Here is a 7,869-nt window from a genome sequence, read left to right as displayed (position 1 = left end):
TGTAAGTTTAAAGCAATATTAGTACCCCCTCATTTGTGATTTGACTTTCCATGGTTTGTTACCCAAGCATGTTCAGAAAATATTTAAATGAAAAATTCCAGAAATAAAGCATAAGTCTTAAAGTAGGCACTGTTCTGAGTAGCACATTAATCCTGCACTGTCCAGTTCTGTTTTTCTCAGGATTCCCCAACCATTGACATTGTCATGGATCAGTGATCCAGGATCACCTGAAGTGGATGATGCTCCCTCTGACTTCCCATTCATCTCATCTCCTGAAGGTATTGTATCATCACATGTCATCACAAGAAGGGTAAGTATAGTACAATAAGGTATTTTGAGGGAGAAATAGACTGCATTCACATAATTTTTATTATAGTACAACTTCTCTATTTTACTAAGATCCTGATGCTGGAAAAGACTGAGGGCGGGAGGAGAAGGGGGGTGACAGAGGATGAGATGGTTGGATGACATCATTGACTCAATGGACATGAGTTTGAGCAACCTCCAGGAGATAGTGAAGGACAGGGAAGCCTGGTCTGCTGCAGTCCATGGGATCACAAAGTCAGACATGACTGAGTGAACAAGTCTTAATGTGCCTTTAGTCATACATTAAACTTTATCATAGGTATATAGAGGAAAAAATATCCTGTATATATAGAACTTGGTACTATCTGTGGTTTCAGGAATCCAGTGGGCATCTTGGAATATATTCCCTGCAAATAAGGAGGGACTCTTATTGAACCATTCTACCACAATGACCTTTTTATTTTCATGTCTTTTGTCTATTGCATGTGTGTAAGATTTTAAAAATTTTCCTGAAGTTTAATTATGATATATCTAGGAATAAATTGCTTTGGTTTCTTACACCTTCTCAGATCTGGTAGTTCATATCTTTAGCTTTAGAAAATTGTCATTGACTCCAGTATTTTTTTGTTACTTCTGCTCTCATTGTGTCCTCTATTTTTCTTAGTTTGTTGCGGGTGTTGAATCTCTTGAGTTTTATTTTGAATACTTCCTTCTGACTTGCCTTTCAACTCTTAAATTATTTCTAATTTGCTATTAAACCCAGTCATTGCATTCTTAACTGGGATTACTATGTTAGTTCTAGTATTCTTTTCACCAAATCTGCCCTGTAACTTTGTGATTTCCTGTTCCTTGCAAATGCTAGCCATCTTATTTTTACTTCCTGAACATGGTAAGCTAAGGGTCCCAATATCTGGAGCCTCTGCATCTCTTTTTCTTCTGACAGTTTTCCTGGTTCTCATGCATGATTGTCTCTGGTTTATCCTCGTGTGACAAGACTTTATTTTTTAAATAAAAAAAATGTATTGGAGTATAGTTAATTTATAATGTTGTGTTAGTTTTAGGTGGCCAGCAAAGTGAATCAGTTATATATGTATGTATACACATGGCCACTGCTTTTTAGATTCTTTTCCTAGATAGGTCACCACAGCTCACTGCGTGGAGTTCCTTGTGCTATACAGTAGGTGCTTGTTAGATATCTGTTTTACATAGAGTAGCGTGCATATGTGTTTCAATCTCCCAATTTATGCTTTCTCCCACTCCTTACCCACCGGTAAGCATAAGTTTGTTTTCTTCTTCTGTGACTCTATTTGTTTTGTACATAAGTTAACTTGTACCTTTTTTTTTTTTAGATTCCACATATAAGCAATATCATAGTATATTTGTCTTTTTCTGTCTGACTTACTTCAAGACTTCATTTTTAAAATGGGTTTGTTTGTACAGGTTTATAATGATACTCTTCAGGAGGACTCTGTTGCAGCTCCCTGAGAGCGCTAGCAAGCTGGTATTGTTTTACCTTGGCACTATTGACATTTCAAGCTGGATAATTCTTTATTGTGAGAGCATATCCTGTGTTTTTCAGGATGTTCAGTAGTATCTTGGCTTCTTTCCACTAGACACTATAATATTTCTTCACAGTTAAAATGTCTCCAGATTTTGCCAAATGCTCTCTGGTACTTAAACCACTGTCTTAACCCAAAACAAGAGAATTTTATCAGGTTTAAATATAGTAGTCCTTGATCTTTACTTTTGTCCCAATTCTAGTATTATCCTGCTTTTCCAGTCGTCCTCAGTGGAGACTAGATCCAAATTTGACGTGGGGATGTATAAGCACACACCCATTTCTGCTGCCTGGACAGCCATGTATGTTTAGAATCCCAGTATCCACAGTTGCAGGTAAGTTCTGTCAATACTGTGTGATTCACATGGGCCATCCTGCTGATGGCTTTTTCTTTGCCATATCAGCATGCTTTATGCTATTGAGACATCTGTCTTGAAGAATATTTTAAGCATCAGTCTTTGGTTCTAAACTCAATGACCGAGTCTCAAAGATTGTTGACTGTGTGTGCCCATCCATTTCCACAAATGCAGTACTTCCTTTTTGGCATATTTGTGTGTCTTGAAGACCAGGGCTTAGAGGGTGCTTTCTATGGTAGCTGCTCAGAGATTCCTAAACTCTCTGGGATTTAAAATTGGGAATCCTAAAAAGCACCTAGTCCAAATAGATATAGAAAGTGAAGCGCAGGAAGTCTATGTAACTAGACTGTCTTGTGATAACCAGAACTGAAGAAATGTGTCCCCTCTAGAGAAATGAGAAGGGCCAAAATGAATCTCATGTACTAACAAGGCTGGGGTTGAGGAGGTGGGATACTTCTACCCCATTGTAGAATCCAACAGGCGATGGTCTCAAGAGAAGTAAAGCTAACCTGATGTTTCTTATGAGAGAAGGAACATATTTATTTTATCAGGAATTTCTGCATTATTTAATTTTATCCTTGATAAACTTAGGCAGCCAGATTCTTTAATGTCCATATTTAGAGGAGGATCTGAGGTTTAGCATGCTATAACTTGCTTCAGGTCATCAGGCTAGAAGACTGAGTCAAATCTTGAAGCCCATGATTTTTTTTTTTTTTTTTTTTTATGGTTTGCTGTTCTCTTAGGGTCATGACTTCTCATTCAAGGACCTGTGGATTAAAATATGTATAAAATGATGATCCAAGTTACCACTGACTCTTAGGTGGGGGGCTAGTGAAAAGAGGGACTCATCTCAGAAAAGGTCTCTTTGTATATCTATTTGGCTGTGGCAGGTGGTATCTACTATCTTCATTGCAGCATGTGGGATCTAGTTCTCCAACCATGGATTGAACTCAGGCCCCCTGCATTGGGAGTGCTGAGACTAAGCCACGGGACCATCAGTGAAGTCCCAGAAAAGGCCTCTGTGGTGGGACTGTAAGTAAAGATGACCACTTGGAAAGCCTTGGTGGGGGCAGCATTCTCTTACCTGCCACACAAACCAGAAGTAGGATCTGAAAAGCTGAGGTGCTCTGCTTGCTAGGTTAGCACTCTCTACTTCTTACACACACATTCTTTCATCTGTGGGACAGACTCTCCTAAATTCAGTAATCCTCAAAGGTGGCTAAACCCTTCTATTATTTGGAATTAGGCTGGAAGTCTTAGAAGATCAGGTAAGGAATGGATAATTTGGTAACTCTGGATGTCTTCTAGAACCTGAGGTGTGAGTGAGGACATTTTCTTTCTACTTCTGGTTCTGGCTAGCATTAGAAAACTGAGTACAATCATTTAGTGGTTCTTTCACTAACAATATAATACTCTGAACAAAAGGATTTAATTTCAACAGTAAATTTCTTCAAAATGGTTTAAATGAGGTCCAGTTGGGCCTCAGTTTGACCTCAAATCAAGCAATGGACATACCACAGTATTGGTAAAAGGCTCTGAGAAATTCTAGTACTATATGATCGTTTGTTTAAGCAGACTTTTCTGTGGCTAGGACACTTCATCTTGTCAGATATTTTTCCAGACTTATTCATTGCAAGGTTACTTTAGGGTAACTATTCAGATAAATGTTGCTTTTCATCTTATACTATTTCCTCATATGGTTCTCACCAACTCTTACTCATTTCTGCCTTACGTTATACCCTACTACAGAATTAAGAAAATTCCAGAAGGTACCTGTTAGCAGTGCCTTGAGGGTTATACATACAGCTCCATTCCATTAGATTCTTTGGCTCTTGTAGAAGTGCTGTTGGCTCCAGTGCTTTTGGGCTAGCTACTTTATTTTTTCGTCAGGTTTGAAAGAGCAGTGATATATTATAACCTCTTTGTACACCTCCCTTTCTCTAGTATCAGCTAATTCTATGATTATAGAGACAGGGCTGTCGTTGGCAGTGTTTCTCTGGAGTGTCTGAATTCTCCACTTAAAATTACATGGGAAAGTTAACTTCTCCAAGAGTTAGTTTTCTTTTCTGTAAAATGATAGGAAAGCAGTATCTCTAACTCATAGTATTATCAGGTTCAAACAAAGCTATTCATACAATACATTAAATACAGCACCTGTAATATAAGCTGCCCTAACTCACAAATTAGTTTTCATTGTAGAATATATATAAAACTTACATGTTAACCACTTGTAAATGTACAGTTCTGTGGCACTAAGTACATTCATATAGTGCAACCACTGGCACCTTTCATTTTCATAATCTTTCCATCAAAACCCTGTATTAAACAACTACTCCCATTCTATTCCCTGGCAACCATCATTCTATACGTATTTCATGTAAATAGAATCCTATACTATTTATTTTCTTGTGACTGAAGAGCACTTAGCATCTTGGGTTCAGCATTTATCCATGCATGTTAGAATTTTCTTTTTTAATGGCTGAATAATATTCTATTGTGTTAATATGTACATACTATTATAAGAGTCAAAGCTCTATTATAGCTATTTAAGAAGTGATTTCACTTACTTGCTAAGACATAACTTTAGTGAGAGAGTCAGCATCTCTACTACTATAATAAAAAATGCAGGCTTACACTTTTGGAGTAAATTCCCAGACTCACCATTGATTCCTTTTCTCTATCAGTGTTTACAAAGTCTCCCAGTTAGGATGTCCTCACTTTCTTCAAAGGTAAAGAGTCCCTGGAGAGGGGGATCAAGATGGTGGAGCTCACCTCCTCATCTAACTCCCAATACCTCAAAAACACATCTATATGTGGAACAATTCTCATGGAAAACTGGAAACCAGCAGAACTCCTATGCAACCAATGCTGCAAGAAAGATTTCCTTGTGACCAAGTAAGGCGGGGGCGGGGGAACAGTGGATTTGGGACCTGGGCCCCTGAGAGGAGACTTAAGATCCCAGGGGCAGACCCTCACCCTGGGGATCAACTGGGTTAAGCCACAATTGGGTATCTCTGTCTCATGTGAGGATAGGCTGCTAGGATAGTGCTGTGACAGACAGAAGGGCTAAGAAGTCTAGACACACTGGAACAGCATGGACGCACTGGCTTACCAACAGACAAGCCAGTGTGAACACTGCACGGGTGCCTGCTACCTCACCACACTTTCCAACCTGAGTGGGGTGATCACCCCAGCCTCACTTACTGCACACTCCCTCTAGCGATGCAGAGATGGCCAGGAGTGTGGTTCAGATAGGGTGGCAGCAGTGAGCGTGGCTGATACTTGCTCAGGCAGTGCCATCTAAGCAGGGCCAACCCTGGAGGGCAGAGCAGCCATCTGAACCGTTGTCTCCAGCACACCACAGTCCCCACTCTCAGCAGAGCTTACATAGCACACACCAACTTCAGGCCATAGCCTTGCACTGGATCTGGGGCAGAAAAGACTCGATCTAGGTATGGAGAGGAGGCTTGGGATGTGCTTCAGGTGGAGCAGCTGGTGTTGGCACTTGCTCAAACAGAGATCCAGAAGCAGCCCAGGCCTGTGGTGGCAGCACAGCCACTTTAATTCCTGCAGCTGCAACACCCTGACCCTCAGCCCCCAGCCTAATGAATGCTCTGGCTCTGTCTACTGCCTGGCACAATCCGAACACTAGATCTGGGCTGACCACTGAAGAGAAAGGATGCCACTGTGAAGCAGATTCTGAGCAGAGTCACAGACACTTACAAAGGGAGTGTATCAGACCTGGATGAGCACATGAATCTTACTTCACTACTCACCTCCTTTGGGGCAAAGGTCACAGTCAAGGGACAAGGAAAAACACACTTAAAGGAAACAGAGGCTGCTTGAGCCCAACCCTCAGGACTTCTCCTCTAGCAACTGGGGAACAGGTTCTGCTCCTGACATGACAACAGCCACGGAGTAGAGAGGAAGTCCTGCTTTACACCCTGTGTAGGCTTTAGCCCTTCTTACACCAACCACACTCTCTCAAGGGGATAGTGGGCATTAACACCCCCTGAAGAAAGACATGACTGGCATCCACAACCAATCTAGCCCTCACACCGAAGATATTAGGCACACACAGTTTACCTAGGAATGTTCCCACATAAAAATCCAAAAGGAAATTCCCTGAAAAGTAATGAAACAGTCTTTGAGATCGTGAGTTACAAGGTTGGTTTGAAAAGTGCTGATTGAATTAAATAAGATTATCAAAATAAACCTACATCATTTAAACAAGGAACTAGACATTATAAAGATGGCCCAGTCAACAATAGATAATTCAATTTCTGAGATAAAAAGCAATCTAGAGGCAATGAATAGCTGACTAAATTATACACAAGAACACCTGAGTGATGTATAAGATTGAAAAATGAGAACTGCACAATCAGGACAGCAGACAAAGCAAAAAGAAACAACATATAAGATCTATGGGATAATAGAAAATGTGCCAGCCTATGCATAGTAGGTCCAGAAGAAGAGAGAGAAGGGGACCCTGAATTTGAATAAATTATGGCTTAAAAACTTCCTAAACCCAAAGAAGGAAATGAATTTCCATGTATAGGAAGCATACAGGGTTCCAAATGGACTCACACCAAGACATGTCATAGTTAAAATAGCAAAAGTTAAGGTAGCAAGAGAGAAAGTCATTTACATGGGAACACCATAAGGCTACCAGCTGATTTCTTCGCAGGCCAAGAGGGAGTGGCATGATACATTCAAAGTCCTGAAAGGAAAAAAACCCACAGCCTAGGATACTCTAACCAGCAAGATTATCATTTAGAATAGAAGGAGAGAGAATTTCTCAGACAAGCAAAAACAGAGATTTTAGCAATACTAAGCCTACCCTAGAGAAAATGCTGAAAAGTCATCTTTAAATGGAAAGAGGCAAGAATCTATAGAAGAGGGAAAATCCCAATAGGAAGGCAAAAATATAGTAAGATTGGAGATCACTTAAGCCAGTGTGTAGATTTAAAAAAAAAATTGTAAATGACTACTAAACAGTAAAGGGATAAGCATGACGATGTGAAATAGGTCATCAAAAACACGTGTGTGTCTCAGTGCTTAGTCTCTCATCATCTCACCCTCTCCCTCTGAGCCCTAAAGTCTGTTCTTTATGTCTGTGTCTCCTTCGCTGCCCTGCACATAGGATCGTCATATACGTTACCATATGTGAAACAGACAGCCAGTGGGAGTGTGGTGCATGACGCAGGGCACCCAAAGCCCGTGCTCTGTGATAACCTGGAGGGACAGGGTGGGGAGGGAAGAGAGAAGGAGGTTTAGGAGGGAAGGGACACATGTATGCCTATGGCCAATTCATGTTGATATATAGCAAAAACCATCACAATATTGTAAAATTATTATCCTCCAATTAAATAAAAACACAATGCAGATCTTTTAGAATGTGTTTGAACTTAAATGATTATCAATTTAAAGCAAGTAGATATAATTATGGGTCAACACATATCACATTAAACCTCAATGGGGGAAAAAAATGAACAGAACTACAAAAACAGCTAGAAAGCAATAAATGACAGTAAGCGCACACGTGCTGGGTTTCTCAGGGCTGCACAGAGTTGGACACGACTGAAGCGACTTAGCACACACGCATGCACCTCAGTGGAGCAGAATATCACAGAAATAAACCCAGGCATC

Source organism: Ovis canadensis, chromosome 7 (assembly GCF_042477335.2).
Source record: "Ovis canadensis isolate MfBH-ARS-UI-01 breed Bighorn chromosome 7, ARS-UI_OviCan_v2, whole genome shotgun sequence".
NCBI classification, from domain to species: Eukaryota; Metazoa; Chordata; class Mammalia; order Artiodactyla; family Bovidae; genus Ovis; species Ovis canadensis.
This window is presented reverse-complemented; position numbering follows the sequence as displayed.